General features: G+C 37.1%; 1 protein-coding gene across 2 annotated transcripts in view; it reads left to right on the top strand.

Moving 5' to 3' along the window:
* Window positions 1–12,366, top strand: part of MEGF10 (multiple EGF like domains 10) — a 536,959-nt gene that overhangs the window by 326,440 nt on the left and 198,153 nt on the right. The window lies entirely within an intron of this gene.

The following is a 12,366-nucleotide window of genomic DNA, read 5'->3' as shown; positions in this document are numbered from 1 at the left end:
TAAAGTAATGCTTAAAATTCTCCAAGCCAGGCTTCAGCAATACGTGGACCGTGAACTTCCAGATGTTCAAGCTGGTTTTAGAAAAGGCAGAGGAACCAGAGATCAAATTGCCAACATCTGCTGGTTCATCGAAAAAGCAATAGTTCCAGAAAAACATCTATTTCTGCTTTATTGACTATGCCAAAGCCTTTGACTGTGTGGATCACAATAAACTGTGGAAAATTCTGAAAGAGTTGAGAATACCAGACCACCTGACCTGCCTCTTGAGAAACCTGTATGCAGGTCAGGAAGCAACAGTTAGAACTGGACATGGAACAACAGACTGGTTCCAAATAGGAAAAAGAGTACGTCAAGGCTGTATATCATCACCCTGCTTATTTAACTTATATGCAGAGTACACCATGAGAAACACTGGGCTGGATGAAGCACAAGCTGGAATCCAGATTGCCGGGAGAAATATCAATAACCTCAGATATGCAGATGACACCACCCTTATGGCAGAAAGTGAAGAAGAATTAAAGAGCCTCTTAAAGTTGGCTTAAAGCTCAACATTCAGAAAACTAAAATCATGGCATCAGGTCCCATCACTTCATAGGAAATAGATGGGGAAACAGTGGAAACAGTGGCAGACTTTATTTTTGGGGGCTCCAAAATCACTGCAGATGGTGATTGCAGCCATGAAATTAAAAGATGCTTACTCCTTGGAAGGAAAGTTATGACCAACCTAGACAGCATATTGAAAAGCAGAGACATTACTTTGTCAACAAAGATTCGTCTAGTCAAAGCTATGGTTTTTCCAGTGGTCATGTATGGATGTGACAGATGGACTATAAAGAAAGCTGACGCCAAAGAATTGATGCTTTTGAACTGTGGTGTTGGGAAAGACTCTTGAGGGTCCGTTGGACTGCAAGGAGATCCACCCAGTCCATCCTAAAGGAGATCAGTCCTGGGTGTTCATTGGAAGGACTGATGTTGAAGCTGAAACTCTAATATTTTGGCCACCTGATGCGAAGAGCTGACTCATTGGAAAAGACCCTGATGCTGGGAAAGATTGAGGGCAGGAGGAGAAGGGGATGACAGAGGATGAGATGATTGGATGGCATCACTGACTCAATGGACATGTGTTTGGGTGGACTCCAGGAGTTGGTGATGGACAGGGAAGCCTGGCATGCTGCGGTTCGTGGGGTCGCAGAGAGTCGGACACGACTGAGCGACTGAACTGAATGCCAGAAAACCTCAGAGAGAATATAAAGACTTCTGAAGCAAAAGAATTATGTTCTAAGAATTATAGACTGAACCAAGCTATTATCTAAATGCAAGGCCAAATGAAAGCCTGGTTCAGATTTTTAAGAGTTTAGAAATTATATTACTCATGTATGCTTTTTGGAAAAAATGTAACTTAAAGTAGACCTTAAAGAAGAAACTAAGTCAATTTATAACAAAGAATTTTAAAAAGAAAAATATATTCGATAAAAAAATTTCCTTAGAAATATTGTGTGGGAAGAGAGGTGGAAAAGAGAAAGTAAAATATGGTAAAGATTCAACGTCAGACAATGAGGATCCATATTTGTAACTGTAAATTTGACATTGACATTGATAGGGAACAAATTAAAACATGTTTAAAAGTTTTTTAAGCAAAATCAATTTTCAATGAGACTGTGAGAGAAAAAACCACATAGAAAGCATTATTATTCTAAAAGTGCCAAAGTGTGGGTATATATGTCAGTGTGTTTAGTGGGGTAGTAGCAAAAAATAAAATAAAAAGAAGTGATGAAATAAGATGCAAGGAGTAAAACAATAAGAATTTCCTCTATTAGACATGTACTTCCAGGCTGTCATGGAGTAACTGCTGTTGAATTTACTTTTCCATTTTTAAGCTGAACAAAATATGTGGTGGCTCTTTTTATTAATAGGCATTGGAGAATAGGCAGTGCAGGACTAGAGTCCTGAAAAGTCCAGACATTATGAGATAAGCACCACATTCAACCTTGTTTTTTGTCTATGGGCACTTCCTTGAATGTGGTACAGGGATGTGAAGCCAAGTGAAGAACATCAGTCTCACTGAGCTGAGGATGTAGAAATTAAAACAGAGGGGTTGTAAAGGTAGCTGGATTTAGCAGAATAGGATTTCTGAGAGAAGTAAGCTGTACAGATGAAGGTCTCAGAAGTCAATGCACAGGTTCTCTATAGCTCTTTGACTAAGAGCTGGTCTGAGACTTACATTAAGATTCTGCAAGAACTCGAGATCCAACAAAACAGCAGCTGATGTGGAGTTAAGAAATGAATAGAAATGCCAGAGATTATGCAGTGCTAAAAGATGTTGAAGTTTTGGTCCAGTCATAGTGGAAAAACTTCACTGAACACATCAGTCATTAAACTGAGACCTCAGAAAGGCTACTCTTTAGGAGCCAGGAGTAAGACCATATCCTATAGTTAAGTCAAATTAATATATACTTGCCCAAACAAAGCATACAGTGAAGCCCAATGAATCAGGAGAATTATCCAGCTATGTAGTTGCTGGCCAGAAAAAAAAGTTGTACCTTTAAAGGAGAGACAGCATAATCCAGATGCTCTACACTATATTGTCCATAACATGCAATATTCAATAAAAACACTACTGCATGTGCAAAGAAGTAGGAAAATGGGACCCATAATAAAGACAAAAAAACAAGCAAAAGAAAGAGATCTTGAGATAACTAAAATTTTGGAGTTAGGACTTAATTTTTTAAATGGTAACTATAAACATGTTCAAGGATTTAAAGGAAAACATGGACATAATGAGCAAACAAGTGGGAAATCTCAAAAGAGAAATATAAGTTATAAGAAAGTATCAATTAAAAAATATTGAACTGTGGTTCTGGAGAAGACTCCTGAGAGTCCCTTGGACAGCAAGGAGATCAAACCAGTCAATCTTAAGGGAAATCAACTCTGAATACTCGTTGGAAGGACTGATGCTGAAGCTCCAGTGTTTTGGTCACCTGATGCAAACAGCCAGCTCTTTGGAAAAGTCCTTGATGCTAGGAAAGATTGAGGGCAGAAGGAAAAGAGGGCATCAGAGAATGAGATGACTGGATGGCCTCACTCATGCAATGGACATGAATTTGGGCAAACTTTGGGATATGATGAGGGACAGGGAGGACATATTTTTTAGATGACTCTAAACTGAAAGACTTTGTTTATAGTCATCACACACTAAAAGAAGTGCTAAAGAAAGTTCACCAGGGTGAGGATAAAACTTAGAATTATAAGAAGAAATAAAGATTGTTGAAAATGGTAAATGTAATATATTTTATTTAAAGAAATTTTTTTTAAAGATAATTGACTGACTCAAGCAAAAATAATAACTGTGCTATAGCATTTCTAACATATGCAATGGTAAATTATGATAAGTAGTGTTAAGAATTGCATGGGATAAATGGAGTTCTATTGTTGGAAGATTCTTATATTCTACATGAAATGGTATAATATTAATTAGAAATAGCCTGTGATAAGTAAGGATGTGTACTATAATCCTAAGAGCAATCATTAGTATACACATCCATATACAGAAAGAAAGGGAGAGAGAGAAAGAAAAAGAGGCAATAAAATGGAGTAATAAAAGTATTTTATTGGCCTAATAAAGCAGAAAAGAACCAACAAAGAAGCAAACAGGAGATGGGACAAATAAAAAACTAATTGCAAGATGGCAGAATTAAGCCCATTAAACCAAATTAATAATAATATTCAATGCAAAAGCACTAGATGTTCCTATTAACAAATTTCACAACAGAAAAGTCAGTTTGTCAGGAGGATACAACAATCTTAAATGTGTATTCATAGCTCTCGACACATGTAAATACAATTAACTCAAGGATAACTCCACACAAGGAATCCATTACTGTAATTCACTAAGTAGATAGATCAAAGGAGGAAAACTTCATGACATTTCAATATGAGCAAAAATATATTTGTTGAAATACAACAATCACTCTTGATTAAAAACAAGTAAACAATAAGTCTTGGCAAGTGATTAATAGAAGGAAACTTTCTTAGGTTGGTAAAGGTTCAGTTCAGTTCAGTTCAGTTCAGTCGCTCAGTCGTGTCCGACTCTTTGCGACCCCATGAATCGCAGCATGCCAGGCCTCCCTGTCCATCACCAACTCCCAGAATCCACCAAAACCCATGTCCATCAAGTCAGTGATGCCATCCAACCATCTCATCCTCTGTCGTCCCCTTTTCCCCCTGCCCCTAATCCTACCCAGCATTAGGGTCTTTTCCAATGAGTCAACTCTTCGCATGAGGTGGCCAAAGTATTGGAGTTTCAGCTTCAACATCAGTCCTTCCAATGAACACCCAGGATTGATCTCCTTTAGGATGGACTGGTTGGATCTCCTTGCAGTCCAAGGGACTCTCAAGAGTCTTCTCCAAAGGTTAGCATATACCAAAAGCAAATATCATATTTAATGTGAAGCATTCCTGCTAACATTAGAAACAAGATAAATTAGCTCCTAGCATTATTGCTCTTTAACCTTAAGTGGAATCAGACTGTAATGCAATAAGGCAAAAAGAATAATATATGTGTGTGTGTGTATATATATACCCACTATAAGACAAAGACACAAATATAATTATTTGCATAAAAGATTACTTGCAGTAAAGAGTTCAGTGTGATGACTGTATACAAAATTAGCAGAGGAAAAAATCAATGCTTTCCTATATATTATTGATAATATATTAAAGAATAAAACAGAAAACATGGAATCCATTCTCAATAACAATAAAAACTGTAAAGTGTCTAACAAAAATGTAAGATTCATCTATTGGAAACTATAAAACTGTAGGAAAAAAGATGTAATAAGATTCAATCGATGCAGATAGATAGCCCCTTCCTAAATACACAATATTTTTGAGATATTAATCTTTCCCAAGTTAATTTAGAAATGTAATACAATCCTAATCATTCTTGTTAGACTTAACAAGTTCATTCTGTAGGTCAAATGGTAGTAATTGCATGGAAAATTCTAAGAAGAAATAAATGGAAGAAACTTCTTTTAGAAATTAAAACATTTTTGAAAATATAATTGTGAAAGTATAGGGTTGGTACAAATATAGACAGAGATATTGATTAATAAGATTGACTAGAACTTAGAAATAGGAGTATACACTGCTACTTTATATAATAGTTAAAAACTCCAAATCACAAGCCAGGCCACAAAGTAGCTGTGCATTCTTGGGAAAGTTAATTAAACTTTCTATGCCTCAGTTTCCTTATTTGTAAAATAAGGACCACTATGTCACCTGTATCTTATGATTGTTGTGAAGATTAAATACGTTAATATATATATAAAGCCCTTAGAAGAGCACTCGGTCAGAACTTAGAAGAATATGTAAATACTAGTTGCTATCAATGATAAAGATGGTAAATTAGTTGGAAAACATTCAATTACCTTTCCACTCAGGGTGAAGTTCAGTTATTTATTTTGAAAGAAGTATAGTTGAGGTAATTAGTTGTCCATTTTGAGAGAAATAGTTAGACACATACCTTATGCTATATACAAAAGACTAGATATAAAAGTATCAGACGCATGCATGCATGCATGCATGCTCTGTTATGTCCGACTCTGCGACCCCGGACTATAACACACCAGGTTCCACTGTCCATGGAATTCTCCAGGCAAGAGTACTGGAGGGGGTTGCCATTTCCTTCTCCAGGGGCTCTCCCTAACCCAGGGGTTGAACCCACATCTCCTGCATCTCCTGCACTGGCAAGAGACTCTTTTACCACTCTGCCACCTGGGAAGCCCCATGAAATTATCAGGTAAAAATATAAAAAAGGCATTAAGACATTCGTAAGCTTGGGGTGAAGAAATCGTATCAAAGATATAAAATATTAAAGTCATAAAGGAAAATAGTCACATTTAAATATATAAAAATGAAAAACATCTGTACACAAAGAAATAGCATTAACAGACAACCCATAGCATAGGGATATATCTATATTATATTAATAAAATAAGCTGAACTTGAACGGTTCTATGAAGACGTACAAGACCTTTTAGAACTAACACCCAAAAAAGATGTCCTTTTCATTATAGGGGACTGGAATGCAAAAGTAGGAAGTCAGGAAACACCTGGCATAACAGGCAAATTTGGCCTTGGAGTACAGAATGAAGCAGGACAAAGGCTAATACAGTTTTGCCAAGAGAACGCACTGGTCATAGCAAAACTCTCCTCCAACAACACAAGAGAAGACTATACACATGGACATCACCAGATGGTCAACACCGAAATCAGATTGATTATATTCTTTGCAGCCAAAGATGGAGAAGCTCTAAACAGTCAGCAAAAACAAGACTGGGAGCAGACTGTGGCTCAGATCATGAACTCCTTCTTGCCAAATTCAGACTTAAATTGAAGAAAGTAGGGAAAACCACTAATCCATTCAGGTATGACCTAAATCAAATCCCTTATGAGTATACAGTGGAAGTGAGAAATAGATTTAAGGGACTAGATCTGATAGACAGAGTGCCTGATGAACTATGGACGGAGGTTCGTGACATTGTACAGAGACAGGGATCAAGACCATCCCCATGGAAAAGAAATGCAAAAAAGCAAAATGGCTGTCTGAGGAGGCCTTACAAATAGCTGGGAAAAGAAGAGAAGCGAAAAAGCAAAGGAGAAAAGGAAAGATATTCCCATCTGAATGCAGAGTTCCAAAGATTAGCAGGGAGAGATAAGAAAGCCTTCCTCAGCGATCAATGCAAAAAATAGAGGAAAACAACAGATTGGGAAAGACTAGAGATCTCTTCAAGAAAATTAGAGATACCAAAGGAACATTTCATGAAAAGATGGGCTCCATAAAGGACAGAAATGGTATGGACCTAACAGAAGCAGAAGATATTAAGACGAGGTGGCAAGAATACACAGAAGAACTGTACAAAAAAGATCTTCACAACCCAGATAATCACGATGGTGTGATCACTCACCTAGAGCCAGACATCCTGGAATGCGAAGTCCAGTGGGCCTTAGAAAGCATCACTATGAACAAAGCTAGTGGAGGTGATGGAATTCCAGTTGAGCTATTTCAAATCCTACAAGAGGATGCTGTGAAAGTGCTGCACTCGATATACCAGCAAATCTGGAAAACTCAGCAGTGGCCACAGGACTGGAAAAGGTCAGTTTTCATTCCAATCCCAAGGAAAGGCAATTCCAAAGAATACTCAAACTACTGCACAATTGCACTCATCTCACACGCTAGTCAAGTAATGCTCAAAATTCTCCAAGCCAGGCTTCAGCAATACGTGAACCGTGAACTTCCAGATGTTCAAGCTGGTTTTAGAAAAGGCAGAGGAACCAGAGATCAAATTGCCAACATCCGCTGGATCATCGAAAAAGCAAGAGAGTTCCAGAAAAACATCTATTTCTGCTTTATTGACTATGCCAAAGCCTTTGACTGTGTGGATCACAATAAACTGTGGAAAATTCTGAAAGAAATGGGAATACCAGACCACGTGACCTGACTCTTGAGAAACCTGTATGCAGGACAGGAAGCAACAGTTAGAGTCGGACATGGAACAACAGACTGGTTCCAAATAGGAAAAGGAGTACGTCAAGGCTGTATATTGTCACCCTGCTTATTTAACTTCTATGCAGAGTACATCATGAGAAACGCTGGGCTGGAAGAAACACAAGCTGGAATCCAGATTGCCGGGAGAAATATCAATAACCTCAGATATGCAGATGACACGACCCTTATGGCAGAAAGTGAAGAAGAATTAAAGAGCCTCTTGATGAAAGTGAAAGAGGAGAGTGAAAAAGTTGGCTTAAAGCTCAACGTTCAGAAAACTAAGATCATGGCATCTGGTCCCATCACTTCATGGGAAATAGATGGGGAAACAGTGGAAACAGTGTCAGACTTTATTTTTGGGGGCTCCAAAATCACTGCTGATGGTGATTGCAGCGATGAAATTAAAAGACACTTACTCCTTGGAAGGAAGGTTATGGCCAACCTAGCTGCTGCTGCTGCTGCTGCTAAGTCATTCAGTTGTGTCCGACTCTGTGTGACCCAATAGATGGCAGCCAACCAGGCTCCACCGTCCCTGGGATTCTCCAGGCAAGATTACTGGAGTGGGTCGCCATTGCCTTCTCCAATGCATGAAAGTGAAAAGTGAAAGTGAAGCCGCTCAATCATGTCCGACTCTTTGCAACCCCATGGACTGCAGCCTACCAGGCTCCTCCGTCCATGGGATTTTCCAGGCAAGAGTACTGGAGTGGGTTGCCATTGCCTCCTCTGATGACTAACCTAGACAGCATATTAAAAAGCAGAGACATTACTTTGCCAACAAAGGTCCGTCTAGTCAAGGCTATGGTTTTTCCAGTAGTCATGTATGGATGTGCGAGTTGGATGGTGAAGAAAGCTGAGCACCGAAGAATTGATGCTTTTGAAGTGTGGTGTTGGAGAAGACTCTTGAGAGTCCCTTGGACTGCGAGAAGATCCAACCAGTCCATCCTAAAGGAGATCAGTCCTGGGTTTTCAATGGAAGGACTGATGTTGAAGCTGAAACTCCAGTACTTTGTCCAACTCATGTGAAGAGTTGACTAATTGGAAAAGACCCTAATGCTGGGAAGGATTGCGGGCAGGAGGAGAAGGGGACGACAGAGGTTGAGATTGTTGGATGGCATTACTGACTCGATGGACATGGGTTTGGGTAAACTCCGGGAGTTGGTGATGGACAGGGAGGCCTGGCATGCTGCGATTCATGGGGTTGCAACAAGTCGGACATGACTGAGTGACTGAACTGAACTGAATGTCAGTATGAATCAATAGGAAAAAGAAAACACTCCAGTAGAAAAATTAGCAATAGGTATGAAAAACAATTTACATAAAAGAAATACAAATGTTCAATAAACTCTACGAAAATGTGCCAAGTCATTGGTAAATTAATGATACATTTTAATCAACCTTCATGCATCAGATTAGTAAACATATAAAAGCTTGATAACACCCAGGGTTGATAAGGATGTGGCAAAGGGGCACTTTGATATTCTATTGATAGGAGGGTAAGAGAGCAAACAATTTTTGGAGAGAAATTTTTGAGCATTGAGTAAGATAAAACTGCTCATTTTTGTTGAGCTGGCAGTCTTTATTGTAAAGACTACTTCTCATGCACATAGACTTGAAGTTTTATGTACAGCAATGATCACAGCAGGAATATTTATTATATTGAAAAATGGGAAAAAACTAAATATTCATCATCAGAAGAGCAGTTAAATACCATACAGTTATTAACAAGGATATAGGACGTTAATTTCATATTTTAATATATATGTGTAAGATGAAAAAAAGTAAATTTCAGGATCATACCTCCATTATTTTTATACACATATGCACACACATGTGTGGGAAGTCACAGGAAAAATACTGAAATGAAAGTATTAAGCTGTTAATCATGGTTAACTCTGGTATGGGGTGAGAGAGAACCTCATATTTTTAGTCTTTACACTTACATATAGTTTTAACTTTAATGAAAGCATTGTCACATACATCTTACATAATAAAGAGCAATGAAACATAATAGAAGAATAATGACTTGAGATGAGAAGTTGCAGAAGCATCAGGATGCAGATTACTTTCTCCATGAATGCTCTTAATTTAGCAGTTAATTCATGTAACCTTAAAGCAGTTATGGAGCAAACATATGAAATATTTTAATTAATTTAATATGGTTAACAGAAAAAAACCAAACCTGACAAAGATAACATATAACAAAGCTACAGTTCATGCTCATAAGTACAGATGCAAACACTTAAAGTAAAACACTAGGAAATACAGTTAAATACCACTTTGAAGTAATGTTATTACATAAATGTGAAAGTATTTTAATACTATGACAGCTCTTAAAGCTTTTCACAGATTGAAAGAGATAGAGCATCTGACTGTCTATAGAGGTGACCTGCCCATCATTGATCAATTCATTCATTCATTTAACAAATTTCTATTGAGCCAGCCATTCTTTTCAGTTCTGGCATAAGACAAAATGCTGTTCCATACCACTAGGAACATACATTGTAAGGAGAAAAATAGATAACTAGACAAAGGCTAAATGATAAATAATAAAGTATGAAGAGGTACTAATATTTAGATAGGGAAATACTATAAATAGGAGAAACAGATGGTCAAATGTTTGCTGAAATCAGTAAAAATAATGTTGGAGAAAACTAAGATTATATCCATTCAAGTTGAAAGCAACACAGCCACTCTCTTATTTTTAGAGCTGTATTGAACAAATTCTAACCAATGTAATGGGATAACTAAAAGAAATATTATACATATTTGAAAGAAAAATTATACAATTATAATTGTGCATTTATATGATTGTCTATCTAAAAAACTAAAGACAGTTGAAAAATATTAGAAATGTTCAGTAAGCTGGCAAGTTATGAGAAAATATAGAATAAATAGTATACATTTTATAAATAATAAATACAAATAAATATAGAAAAATTGTTATATGCTAGTAATAGTTATAATACGTAATGGAAAAAGATGTCATTATAATAGCAAAGAGTAATATAGCATGCTTTGACACACACAATGGAAAATGCATAGAACATATAACAAGATGATAAAACTCTGAGGACAGAAATAAGTCTTAACCATATTTTTAGAGAGAAATAATCGGAATTATAAAGATGTCAGTTCTTCATATAATGTTTATGTATAAACTCAGTGAAAGTCTAATGAACATAATGATGGAATTTGGGGAAATTTAAAAACTGTTTGTCTCTAAAATTTTAATCTTTGTTTTTGTCAGAGTTACACATACTTTAAATATGATGAGTTCTGCTAGCTTATTGTAACAGTTCTCAGCTTTACTCTTTTCAGCTTCTGCTTCCAACTCCCAAAGTCAATAGTTTCCAACACTTTGAGCAGGTTTTACTTTTTTCTTTCAGTTTTGAGGATTATCACTTCACTTCCTATTGTGAAAAGTAAGGTTTAGGGTTCTGATCCACTCCTCAAACCCCAACCAGACTCCTCCCCCAACACAAATACACACCCCATAAATGAGCACGCATTTCACGTTCTTCTCGTCACTGACAATATTTTTGACTCTATCAATATCGAATGTCAAAATTAGTATGTCTATGTAAATATTCTTATACACAGTGTCCAATAATTTCCTCTCATATACAACTTACTTTTGGAGGGAGTTAATAATTGTTCACTTTTAAATTTGCTTTGTGATTGATGCAGTTGATGGGGGTGGGGAGAAGGGGGGAGGGGAAGACAGAGAGAAATGAGGAAGAGAGAGAGTAAAAAACCAAAAGGATGAACCTCTAAATTCAGTCAAGCACTCATAAAAAAGTATAGGAATTCAGTTCTTGAAAATATGCATCCTGGACCATCTTTTCACTTCACACTGGACTTGGTTACTCTCCACACTTGCTGTCACACTTTTTCAGGACCTTCCCTTCATTGTCATCCTAGGAACGTTCCTTTTCCTCATGTTGGAGCGTCCATTTGTTGGGTTCCGTGTCTCTTTTATGGTTTATACCTTAGTTTGTGGGGAGCACTTCATCTAGTAGATTCTAGAAAACTGTGTGCCATGGAACTGGCCTAGGAGAAACACTGCTGCCACAGCCCCACCAGCTGATGGAGAGAACTGCCATCAGCTCTGCCGCTCCATCTCACACCAACCACTGGCACCTTCTGGGAAGTGCAGACTGCCTTCACTGCCCCCCACGGTGCCCAGAAGGCTCTGGGGACCTGTGCCTGGAACAGTGCTTTAAAATTAGCTGTTAGAGCCTTTAAATAAATCTTTATAAGCCATGTTTCTAAATGTTAAGAAAGGTTAATGTTAATAAAATCCCCTTCATTCCTTCTGCTCAGGTTGGAATAATTTGAGATAGATCAGGTGGTGCCCAGATGGGTTTAGTCTCATCAAGTTGGTGGGTAACACCCGCATGTTAGAGAAAATATAGTTTATAATTTTAAGTAAACATTTACAATGATTTTAAGCAAATATTTTAATTTTAAGTATACATTTCAACAAACAAAGTAATCCATAACACATGGTCTATTTGCAAAGTTGAAAGTCAGCAGTTAGTAGAATATTAAAAATAAACCTTCACATATTATAAGAAAGTTTTGTCCTTAGCAACTAGACTTATGTAGAAACTCAGATTTTCAGTGACAAGATATAGAATGTCCAGTTTTCATTTAAATTTCTTTGTAGTAGGTATGTAGATAATTACTAAATATCCATTTATAAAGTTGTGAGTGCTAGCACAAAGAATTTCACCTTTTCACATTTATGGAAAGTTAAAATATGCTCCTCTGCATCAGTAGAATTTTCTATCAATGCTCAACGAAAGAATATATTTAAC

This window comes from Giraffa tippelskirchi, chromosome 6, assembly GCF_054371585.1.
Source record: "Giraffa tippelskirchi isolate mGirTip1 chromosome 6, T2T-mGirTip1v1.2.pri, whole genome shotgun sequence".
NCBI lineage: Eukaryota > Metazoa > Chordata > Mammalia > Artiodactyla > Giraffidae > Giraffa > Giraffa tippelskirchi.
The sequence above is the reverse complement of the archived record's forward strand: the minus strand, read 5'-3'. Positions and strand labels throughout refer to the sequence as shown.